The sequence below is a fragment of the Camponotus vicinus genome, unplaced genomic scaffold (assembly GCF_025532165.1).
Source record: "Camponotus vicinus isolate PSW18456_S1 unplaced genomic scaffold, iyCamVici1.0 SCAF_14, whole genome shotgun sequence".
In the NCBI taxonomy this organism is placed as follows: domain Eukaryota; kingdom Metazoa; phylum Arthropoda; class Insecta; order Hymenoptera; family Formicidae; genus Camponotus; species Camponotus vicinus.
Window position 1 is genome coordinate 4,446,187 of NW_028141950.1, and position 13,517 is coordinate 4,459,703.

General features: G+C 31.9%; 1 protein-coding gene across 3 annotated transcripts in view; it reads right to left on the minus strand.

The window, feature by feature from the left end:
• The window catches only part of Ss (aryl hydrocarbon receptor spineless), a 199,051-nt gene that overhangs the window by 178,748 nt on the left and 6,786 nt on the right, over positions 1–13,517 (minus strand). The window contains exon 4 of one of the 3 annotated variants that reach the window (XR_014436619.1): positions 9,585–9,833. The exons of the other annotated variants lie outside the window; for them this stretch is intronic. The gene's annotated coding sequence lies outside the window, so the exon portion shown is untranslated. The remainder of the gene's footprint in view (positions 1–9,584; positions 9,834–13,517) is intronic. 3 annotated transcript variants of the gene reach the window in all.

Here is a 13,517-nt window from a genome sequence, read left to right on the forward strand (position 1 = left end):
TTCTAACTAGGACTAGCATCCTACACACGATATTCAGGGTTAAAATAGTTCATAATTTATTCCAGTGTCCATAATTTATTTATTGCGTGTGTTAAATATGAAATAATATAAATTTAAATTTGAAATTATACTTAATTTATTCTAACTTTAATCATACCTAATTGCATTTCTTTTATGGAAAGTACAAATGACTCTTGACATAAGTAAAAAATAAGATCACCTTTTTTCTCTACAAATTCAAGATAGATAAACTATTTTAATAGCGTGATTATTTGCATGATTGCGAAAGATTCTTTAGTTGCAGAACCGCGTAAAACATTTTTTTCTTAAGAAAGCATTAAAGAAATCGACTCTTCTCGACCTCTCGCCCCAAACCACCAGTCTCGTTTTCGTTTCTAAAAACGAAAAGGATATCCCGACGAAAATTCGATGGCTCGGAACCTTCGTGACGTGAAGCCACAGCGCATCGTTCCACGACCGTCAATTTTTGAACATGCATAACCCGTCCATGGGGTCTCAAAGTAACGACTAGTCCACCGCAAAAGCCGGGTTCCTTCGGATCGAAGAGAGAACTTGGCGTTCCTCTCGCGACTCGCATACAAATTAGTGCAAACAACGCCGTCGCCGCCGAATTCGTTACTTTTATTTGGCCCCGTCGCGAGGGGAATATTACGAGGTTGCCATCTCTGACTCTATGGTGGCTCACTCGGATTCGCAGTTCCACGACATGCATCGCGTGCGCGTGTCATTTACAAACGGCGCTGTCGTGTAATGCGCGATGCGCCATGAAAACGCTTTTTCCGCTGCGATCAGACAGCCCCCGCACCCCCGAGGCGTCGAAAGAAACGCGATGTCTCGTTGAATCGACAACGAACCGCTGCTGATCACGTGTTGTGATAAAATTGTTAGCTCCAATTCTATCGGTATCAATATCGTCGCACACAGAATATTACGTCCCTGCAGGGACAAAACTCTTTGCTTAAGAAAGTTCAGTTTGCAAATTGATTTCTGAAAAAATATACATCTGAGGAAAAATAAACTTTAAATTATTTTATTAGTATATTCGTAAATATATCAGAGATGTTTCAAAATAATTTTTTAATGAGATGCTTCTGTAAATTTAAAGTTATTAGATATAATTATATATTTCTAGAATTATATATATAATTTTTTTCTTGTATATAAAGAGGTAAAGAATATTTTATAATATTTTATGTGAATTTCGAGATGATTTTCTGAATTATGCCAAAATCATTAAAATATTATTATTAAAATATTACTAAACATAGTAGAATATTTCGGAAATATTCTATTATAAATATTCTACTATTATAAATTCTTACATTTTGATTCTAATAGATGAACTAATGAGCACATTAGATATTAATACATAAAGATATAATATGTTTTATAAGATTGCATAGTATGAATAATTTTTCATTTTACGCTGTAAATAGTAGCGTGTGATAATTTTCATGCCTAATTAAATACGAATAATAAATGAACGATCTCGCTATAATGCGACTACACTTTTATCTTGCTTATATGTAAATATATAAGATAAGCGTAAATAATTATGCTATAAATGATAAAACGCGACGAAAATGGTTTGCATTTTTGTTACAATAGTTTACGTATAAAATTAATTGTCACCATTATTGCATTTATTATTTTAATCATTTACTTCTTCATTAGTCACACGCTTAAATGCGATAAAAAATATTAATTTTAGATGAAATTCTTTCATTTGTGTATGTATGTGTGATATGTAGAATAAAAATAATATATTATATTTTTTGTAATTTTATATAATTCAACGAAAACATATCATATTTAGAAAGAATATCTCATGTTATAATATTTTATATTGAATCGACATATATAAATCTTTGCATTCTTTTACGCGTAGTTTAATATTAATATTATTAATATTAATTGCAAGTACATAGAAAAAAAATATATATTGATATACATTGATATATTGACAAATGAAAATTCTCGATATACCACTGACAATGAATCCAACTGTGCTTAATTAAATATGTGAATAAACTGCCAATAAATAGTAATATAAAAGAGAACGATCATAATCTCAATCTTCAAAGATCTAAAGTACCGTTTGACAAGTCAAAGTCAAAGACAAGCGCCATGTCATATGAAGCTGTACCACTGAACTTTGTCACCGCGGAACCTTTCGAATTAACAACAATAGTCGCCGACAGGTTTCTTTGTTCTCATGTGATTATTGGGGCCAATATCGGACAGTCAGAGTATTGAACTCCGCACAAGTGGCAGAATGACAAACAGCGCAATTCTTTCAAGATACCAGGAAATATTCGCAATTAATGGCGTCTGCTAATGATTGCGCACACACATAGTCATAAATATTATTTTACTTTTTTAGAAACGTGCAATCTTATAACGATAAAAAGTATAAAAAACAAAAATAATAACTCTTCCTTAGATGTTTTTCTTTAATCGTCGTAAATAAGATGTTATTCCTATTAAATAAAATCGTTCTAGTTGCAATTATATAAATTCCAACAGGCATCGTAAACACGTGAACTGCGAAATATTTAATCTACATGAGGCGTTACCTTTTCATTATTGAGAACATAGTCGTTTTTGCTCGCGATTCGCAAAGCGAATAGAGAAGAGAGAGGAGATGGTGAATAAGGTGCAGCCCCACAGTTTTCTACCTACCTACCCGTGTTACGTTTGTCTAATTAGTCTGGAACGTACATAGCGGAGCCGCAAAAATACATACCAGGCTTGCTATCGCAACGATATATGTGTGTGTATGTACGTATATACATATGTGTGTGTCGAACCGATGATTATCCCCGGCTTCCAGCGGACTGCGCGGCGCGCGTTACATTGTTATTATAATGAAACAAGGATAAATACAAGCCGCTGATCGTACGTGATCGGTGCAATTACCTTCTTATGATGATTTTCGTGGCCGAGGAGACGCGGAGCGCGCGGAGAAAAGAAAGAAAAAGAAAAAAAGAGGGAGAAAGGGAGAAAGAGAGAGAGGAACGAGGCTGGTCGCGCCAGTTCGCTCGGTCCGGAGAAATTATCAGAAATTATGAGCGAAGAAATTGGTAGTCTAGCCCGCGGTTGATTGACAGCACGGTCTGCCCGGACAACGTTCTTCCTCTCCTTTTCCATCCCCCTTGCCACCCGGTATCGCTCGATATACTTGGGCATCTCAACCGTCACTCCTACCCCCGTTTCTTCAGCCGCGTTCTTTCTCCCGATTTCCTCCCCCTCCTTCCGCCCTTCCGCTCATCGCGAAAGACAGGACTGCGCGTCTTCTTCTTCCTTTACCCCTCCTGATTGTTTTTTAAAACGGAGAGAATCTCATGATTGGAAAATATTATTGGACCCGAAGAAGTGACTCTCGAAACCGATGACGTATATCGAAAGAAACAAAGGGACCTCTGCTGAAATTGTCGTCAATCGCACATGATGACGGTGACTGGCTGCTGCTACTTGTTTGCCGACCATATTCCCGGAAGGATGGCGCGAGAATAATTTAATAATTATGTAAAACGCGCTTTGAATAAAGGGAAGATGGGAACAGGATCGTCGTCCTTGAAACAGAGAATGTAGCGCGTTGTTTTCATTGAAAGGATTCGCGATTGCGAAAGTTTGATACACCCAGAGAAAGACGTGTCACAGAGCGACGAGTATTATTTGTTTTCGATCCGACATACATTATTTCGATGAATATCGATTTTCCACCTTTCCTATTTGTGATATATAATTGTTTGATTTATAATTATAATTATTATATATATAATAATTATAATATAATAATTATAATATTATTTAAATTTAAAAAACAATATTTAATTTTCAAATTAAAATTAAATGGAGTTGCAATTCGAAGATAGTCATAATTCATTGTGAAACCGGATAAGATAAAACTCTTGCGATAATAAAATAATAGCGCATACATGATTTTTACACAACGTCTAAGATTCATTAGAAAAACATTGTAATTTTGCTGAAATTTTTGATGTTCTTAACAAGATGTTGAGAATATTGTACGTTAAAGAATACGTTCGTATAATGATCGGAAGTATCCATCACAGCGCCGACACATGTCCAAGATGGCTGCGTCTGCAACCTGGCTACAATAATTAAAGTATTTAGTGTGGCTTCCTTTCCAGCTGATGAAATCTCGCTACCTCACCACACGAGACCTTTTTCTTGGTAATAGCAAGCATATATATTTTTACGTTCATATTTTTCTTTTAAAATGTATGTTTTACTCAAAATAAAAATAGAGTAACATTGGTTTTTTATCAAATAAAATAACATTTCACAGAAATAAAATAAAATGTACAAATTAAAATATAAAAGACTCAAAGAAATATTAATATTTAAAAAATTTAGATATAAATAAACTTACAATTAGATAAAGTAAATATGCATGTTAATTTGATTACAATGTTATTGTTAGGAAAAAATACCATTATAGTTCGTGTACCTAGCAAAAGGAAAGAATGTTAATAATATTCTGATTTTTCAACAACTTATTAAAGGACGCAAGAGACGTTATACTTGTAATCGCAATTTAAGTCTACAATCAGTCGTCCCGCGTAAATCATGTTCTAAAGTTTAATAAAAGCCGTTGTATTCCAACGAATTTACGATATCGCGATTAAAGTTGTGCGGTGCCGGGACAACACGATACACGATACGTCAAACGTGTAATGCACGTTTCGCGTCCCTCTGATCGATACCGGCACTTTTCAAACTTCGCGACTCGCTATTTACAGTAAATTACTCCGGTATACCGATGATTATCGAAGAGCGTAATCGCGAAGGATTCGATTCATAAATGTCAAGGATGGAATAATATTAAAAATATTTGCATCATAAATTACGCTGATTCCAGTTTTTGCTTCTTCGCTGATATTCAAAGTGCATAACGATAAGGAAAATGCGAAAAGCATCGACAATCAAAAGAAAATCAAAAGAGAAATCGTTTCAATTCCTGCGCAATTTATGGTTACTAAAAACTTGTGTTATTAAATTTAAACTAAATTCCCAATTTTATTCAGGACAAAAATTTTAAAGAAAGTTTAATAGAGCCATAAACAATTTTTTTTAAATATAACAATTTAATATTATTTGTCCTTCATTAAAAAAAAAAACACAATTTATATAAGCTAGAATAATAATAATAATAATTTTAATTAATTTCCACATATATATAATTTCCCATCAAAAATAAATTTTATTCGTTAAATATTAAATTTAATAAGTCTTATTAAATAAAAATAATTAATTTTAAATGACAGATTATGACGCGTCTAAAAGAAATTATACTAATCTGAATATATAAGTCTATCGCAGTAGATCATTTTTCGTGTGTGAATTATTTGAAACTTGAAAGTGATGTTGGTATTTTCATGTTACATTAAGAGATTTCCAACTTTAATTTCATTCTTCAGAATATGTTATCGAACTTATTATTACGGAACACCCTACACTGATATATTCGAGACGATCTTCCCAATCATATCAATTAACTTCCCTCTCCTTGAAACAATATCACAAAAGACGCGCTGCGATGTCTTAGAAGAGATTGATCGAAAGGACGAAGCTAAGAGCAATGGGAGCAGGGGCCGCGGAACTGACCTGAAAGAAGCGCTTCTACGGAATGATTGCGCGGAATGGGACCACGGAATTCGGCGTAATTCTTTAACAACCCAATTTCACGATATAAAGGAGTCGGGACGCGCTATATAATGCCGCCTATGCTTCCTTCCAGGGAACTCTGTCCGTCGTGGCCGGACTGTTTTGTGTTTCGGGGAGGCCCAATAAAGCGCAGCGCCGACGACGGGCGGTGTCTTGATGTCTAAGGGAACACAGTGCGCCCACGGCGCTTATTAAGGCTTCGGATTTTCGTTCGACCCGTCGCTTCGTCTTGACAAGGAAATCGCTTTCAACGTGGCGGCCGATCCGTGGTCACAAATACGTATATACGAGCAAGGCGAATGAAAATTTTGTGCAAAATTTACGCGTAGGAATACAGGGAATCTCTTATACTATTTTAGATTTTTTAGAGACGCTCTTTCTCTGCAATATATATATTTTATAATCATAGCGTAAGTTATTATATCGTCGGCGTGAGATCATAACGATGAGGAAACATTCAGATGTCACGTGTTTATGGATTATGCGCTTGCGCATGTTTTAAGTGTTTAATTGTGATAAGAATAGGTGCACCTCACGCAATAGTTCGTTTCATTTCGAACGTGACTTTAATCGTATCACACACTAATTACTTATATATTCGCCCTACATTTGAAAAGTTATCCGTCATCTTGCATATTGTATGTGTGTAACATATATTTAATTGCTCTCTATGGATTTGATATAATAATGGTTCTTAGATTTACAACGTAAAGTTATATTTAATACAATAGTAAAATAATATCTCAAAAAATTTGGATATAAATTGCTGGATATACATTTCATAGTTATTATTTGCAATTTTTGACAATATTTGCTAAGCATTTTTACATTTATTTTTGATCTTTTAAACGTAGTAAAAATAAAAAATAAAATTATATGTGAGATTTTTATAAATAAAATAATTCTCTTTTAATTTTTTAACCATATGAATTTAGAGAATTAACCTAATTATTCAAATAAATTCTTTATAAAAATATAATTGAATAAAAATTAAAGTATTAATTGTATAAAATAATCTTTTGAAACATAAATATTTTGTATTATGAGGCTTTTTGGTCCAAATAAAAATAATTAGATTATATTTATATTTTAAAGTAAAAAATGTCCGCAACTAATTTTTTCAAATCGATCTTATGCCATTTATAATAACAAACGCACGATATACGTAATTCCGAAGACTGAATCTCTTTGAGAACTAGGGCAACATGATATCCGTGACACCAGTTATTAAACGTTGCAGTCTTTTCTAGCTATTAAAAGAACTCGGTTAATAATTAGTGAATTAATGATAATTATTAGCACGTGTAAGAATGGATACGGACAGCTCTATGTGAGTTTTCCCACCATGAATCGAAGACTTTCTTATGTCACATGTGCGAAAAAATACGATGCGATATTTCACAATGTCGCAAACATTCATTCTAAATAAAAATCGAATATAATTTTTTTGGATGTGACAACATTGATTTCTCTTTTACACGATCTACTTTTATTTTTGTCTTTCATTTAAGAGAATATTAAATTATATATAATGTGATCTTAGAAGCCGACGGTCTGGTGGCCGTCGGATTCGGAGGATCAAAAATATAATAAAGATTATTTAACATATATGTAAATTGTATGTTTGACATATATGGTTTTATATATTGATAGCTCTACCAAAATTTTTCGTAATTATTTTTCAATTGTCATTACTATGAAATTCAATGGCATTATAAAATCTTCTTTTATATATTCTATAGAATACACTCATTTTATAGTCGTAACAAATCTTTTAGAATCTTAATATGCACAATAAAACTGTAATTAGGTATAACATAAGATCGTAAAAAAGTTTTACAAATGTTTTCAGTAAAACGTTACAGACATCATTAAATCTTCGAGAAGACATGTTTTAAAACGTATAAACTGAAAGATGTTAGAATCACGTACTGTTAGAATTTTAAAATAAAGATATTTTCAGTGCGTAACAGCGTAATAATATGAAAAAAACTTCGATGTTACCATGTCGTATAAATTTTATATTTACTACTCTGCACGAGAAATTTTCTGCATCTTTTTTTCACGACCATTCTCATCGATAAGTCATCAGGATAGCGTGTACCATCCACAATGCACGATGTTTGCTTTACATTTGAGTTTACACAGTCAGTATACTGTAATTAAGTAGCAGTATACGTGTCAGATACACGCTGAAATCGATAAGACATGTTTAAGAGATTAATGTTAGCGCAAAATATTTTTATTCAGTAAATTTTTATAATTTCATAATATGTATATCATAATTTTATCATAAAAGAAGATATTAATATTAAGTAATTTTTTAACATAAAATAATTGCATGAAACTACTATATAACTTAATAAAAAAAAAGTTTAATAAAAAAATACCGATGTTTACAGATCGTATTTTTGTTGTTGCGATGGATAATATTTAAAGAAAAGCGTCTTAAATCAAGTTATTTGTGTTTATTTTGATGAACATTAATATCTTACAACACGAAATAATTAAATTTCAAAAAATTATATCGATTTCTAAGCAGTTGTGTGAAATTATTTATATTGAGTCACTTATAAATTAATTCTCTAAGTTCATATATTAAAAGACTGTTATTTATATTTATAATTTTCTATTATATTTATAGGAATTTATAATTCTTACTTATCAATATCATAACCGAACATTTTTATTCTCTTCGATGTAAGAAAATAAATTGACTTAACTCCTCTTTTGCAAACTATCCGCAAGATAATTTTATATATTTTACAAGAAAAAATATACAGTGATTCAAAGATGCTTATTCAATGCGAACGTACATTAATAATTGATTGATCTTTAAACGACTCTATTTTGGGAGGATGTGGATTGAGTAATTTGAAAATGTACATCGCTTTATAAATTACAAGATGAAAGAATACGCTTTGTATCGATAAATTTTCGGTCTCTTTTACTATAGTCTTTAATAAGGCGGGTAAATTTGTTGTCCCTCAATTTATTATCTTTTTATATAAGAATGAGAGTAATTTAGCCAACTGACGTAAATTTCAGTATGATTCTTTTGCCCATGTTCGCTTTATAGCTAATATCGCGTGTTTTATGTGCATGCGCTTCGAGATAACGCTATCAATGAGGTACATTGCGGTACTGCCATTGATATCATAGAAATTAATAGGTGCCACGAAGAAACCCTTTGAAGGAGATTGCGTCCCAGAAATTTTTAATGTCGTAAAAAACAGTCCTTATGCAAATTTATGGAAATTTAACAACTAAATATAACTAACTCATGCACTTATATCACTTTCTCTTGAAATTTTCAATGTCATTAAAGTACAATTTTCATCTCTATTAAGAGGAAACCAGCTGGATGATAAATATAGTATATAATAACTAATAAAAAATGCATGTTAATTTAATTATTAATATACGACTCTTAATTGCTTTATTAATTATCAAATAATTGCATATTTAATGCTGTCGGATATTATTTTTCAAAATTTTGACTTTGCGTCTATTTCGATATTGCACTTGTGTTAGATTGAAAATAATAAATAAAATCTCATATTTTTTTCCCATCTTTTCTATGATTTGATAAAACGATAACGGCTGGATATCTCACGTAATAATATTTTGTATATTTTTAATACAATATATGAAAAAAAGTATAGAGATGTAAAGGATGTCTGATCGAAACGCTTCAGTGATTTCCACATTAGCGCATCTCCTTTTTCTCTCAAGACAATGTTGGCGATCTAAATTGGATATTTAAATGGAAGAGCGGGAGGAATTGCGTATCGTGCTTCACAAGATGACCTTCATACTGCTTCGCTTGCAGAGATCCTTTCATCCCGGGTATAACTCATTATACTTACCGCCAATTTATTCATTATCGCACCTCCGTTCTATAATTCCTCTGCTTCTCCGTCTCGGTCTTTCGGCTCAAAAACGACGATTCACAACGTTATTCCCGAGAGATTTTTCTTACGTGTATGCACATACATAGAGATTCCATGGTCATCACAATAATAAAATTCCACACACGGAAAATCGACAATAGATGCGTAAAATGACTGTGGCTTTGTATGCTTTCGCAATCGCAGCAACGAGTTATCCTTTATATTCTACACAATAAAGTTAATAAACATTCCTTATATTTAAATATCGATAATATATTTAAATTTATTTATAATTATTAATTTACTCATAATTATTAATTTGGCAATATTTTTAAAAGCTTTTATGTCAAATTAATATCATAAAAATAGGATTTTAATTTCACTTTAAAATTTAGTATAAATAATAATTTAATTAAATAATAGAGAAACATGTTAAAAATAAAATGTTTACTTTATTTGTTTGATTTTTTCATAAAACGAATATAAAAACATACGCGAAAGCAATGTGTTATGTATGGTTATGATATAAATCATAATATACTCGTACAAAATGTTTTCGTATGTAATATTTGGATGTATATTAAATTACAATTTTTTAATTGCAAATAGAATTTTCTTTATTAGCATGAGTCTCCATTAATATGGTTTTACTTAACAACACTTGAGCAATATAGCTTTCTATATGTCTCAATAAAAAAAAATCACTTTCGGCAGAAAAATACGGAAAAATATATATAAAATAATATATGTGAGTAATTATAAATTAATAATTACGTAGAAAGTTTTTGATAACAATTAGTACTTTCTATTTTGAGAGATATATATATATATATATAAATTACAATATCTCTGTATAAATTTATATTGAGAATTATAATCAATTTTAAAAATTTATAAGAAGATTACAGACTCTAATATATATTTCTTGTCAAATTTATAGTACATTATCACGCGTTTGTTATCGTGAAAATCGCCTCGAATATTCTGCGGTAGCAGTATCAAAAAATTACACATTAATCAATCAAATGTCTGAAGTGAATATTTTTTTAATAGGCAAAAATTCAATGGTTAACGCATGCAACTTTATTGAAGAAAGATATTATTCATTTATGTGTTATATTTATTATGTGTCAATTTGTTTATTTATGTATCATATGATTTGAATTAGTCTGTACATACGATGCAAATTTTAGATAAAATAATTTCTTAAACTCAGCGAGATGAAAAATCGTTCTTATTACAAGTATCACGAGTCTCAAGTCACTTCACGGGTTACTTTGCAGGAATACAAAATTGCGCGTATAATCGCTCTGACTACCCGACCATTTTCAGAATATTAAAAGTGATTTGTAGCCTGAGAAAATAACAGCGACCGCCCGACAGGAGCATATTTAAATTGCATCACCGGCCGCTCATTCGAATCATCTTTACCTCGGTAATGCCGTTATTTCCTCTGATTTTTCGATGAATAAAACATGGCGACGGCGACAGCGACCGGCGGATCGGGACGCGCTCTCCTCGTCCTGACGTTTAGAATCGTCAGCCGCCACCGCCGTCGAAAATTATTCCAATCCGTGGACGCCGGTAGCTGGAATGGACCTCACGCTAGCCAGAAGAAAAACACGCTTATTCTCCCTCAACGTGGAGAGGAATGGTCGATAGATCGCTGAAGGATCGCCGCTCCTAGGCCCGATGGATGAGCAATTACTCTGAAATTACTCGGATCTACTCGCCTTTTTGGGTTTTGTTTCGGGGCGTAAATATCCCTACACGCGATCGCCATCATCGCCCAACGTTAAATTACCCGCCGATAATTAGGTTAGCCACTTATTCGAGGAAAGTCTCACAGGCAACGCCTGTCCGACCGTTCGCCATTTTACTCCTCATCGGAGCACCGGATAATGGAATGTAACGACAGTCGCATCCGCGGCGGAGAAGACTGTTACACAAAAATTGCATGAATCTTCATCGCGCAAATAGCCGTATTTTTCTCTATGGTTGCATATATTTCTTCTTTTTTGCACATTATGCAAATGAGAGAAGAAAGATAGAGAACTAAGTACATATGGAATATATAACAAGATGTAGCTGAATGAAATAGATTTCACATGTTTTCTGCTTCGCTGTCTTTCATGCAAATAATCTAAATATCTATTACATTTTATTAATTATATTTAATTTAAATTCGTTTTTAAAATATAAAGAATTCAGACTAAAAGAATTAAATATTTTGACATTTGCTGCGCTTCGATTAAACGTTTACGAAATTTAAATGTTTGCATGAGAGAAAAATTGTGAAAATTATATAAAAATGTTTGCATGAGAGGAAAATTATGAAAATTATATAATTGACTAGTTCCTTTTAATATTATTTCCTTATACTCTGCCAATGATAAATACAACAATTTTCGAGAAAATAAGCGGAGTATCGTATTTATATCAGAACAAAAAAAAGTTCTTGCTTGTGCAAATGTTTTTGTAATATATTTCAATTATACTATATATTAAAAAACATATTGCAATTATTCAAATCTCGTAACAAATCAAAGTTCGAATAAATAACTATTGCCATCTCTGTGATTAATTAAGCTTATGATAATTAATATCAGACATACATGTACGCGCGTGTGAGTATTCGTATCTTTTATATTTGTATTTAAATTGTATCGAAACAATTATATAGGTGTTGCGCAAATTCACACTTTACGGTGCGAAATCCATGTACAACTATCGTGTACAACAAAACGTAACCTCTGCGTGACCAGATAGCCTGCGTCGTCAAGGAGTTCAACTACCTATACGATGACAAGTTGGCAACGGGAATTAACGTCAGAAGTCAACAGGTACAATGTACCGGTCAATTTCTCTCTACTAAATATGCATCAATCACACGATTTACGTGATATCTTTCAGAGGTATTTATGATTCATTAATAGCTCGATTTCTTGAAAAATGCTCAAGGCTGATGTCACTATTATAATTAAAAATGTTACGTGGAAAGTCTAGTAAAATTTAACAATAATAAAACGTTGTCAAGTAAACAGTTCAATAATATTAATAAACATATCGCAATTTCATATTAATTGAAAAATCATTTCAACGTACGAAGTGTTTTGAAAAAAATTTACTATTTATCGCTATTTTTAATTTTGCTACATTTAATTTTTTTAATTTAAAAAATTTTGCTGATATTAAATGTACACATTTTTTGTAAATGAAAAATAGGTCATATATAATCGTTAAGAAATTTATTGTAATGTGTAGTTTCATATATTTTTAAACCTATAATTACACGGTGCCTGATGATATTAACGATCGCTTGAAACGACTGCAAGATTTACATTACATAAAGTAAAAGAAAATGTTGATCACGTAAGCATGACGCCTCGAAATGCGTGGTCGTCCGGCTTCTTTCGTATATGAAACATTTCATAAGGAGGCCATAATTGTCTGGGAAATTTACCGCACTGTATTTTTCATCGCGATTTCACTAATATCGATAAACAGTAATCGAATTGTTTTTGCATCGCTAACATAATAACGAGAAAAATATAAAAAGGAATCCGCGTTCGCGTAATATTTGAAATTCCTTCGTTGTTATTAATCCTTTTAATTTCTTATTTTTATTGAGAACTAGAAGAATTTGTACGGATCACTTCCACTACATCCTGTAATTTACGAGGGCATACTATAATCACGCACGTACCACATGAGATAATTAGTATTAAGTGTCGGTACATAAGAAAAGCATCATGTGAAAAATTTTAACATAGCCTTCTGATGAAGATATGGCTGCGCTAAAATCATTCATTTCCGCAAACCATTCTTTTGCAGCTGGAAGTTAAGGGCTATCTAGTGAAATATTCTTATTATTGATGCACCAAGAAAAGCAACATATCAGCTAAATTA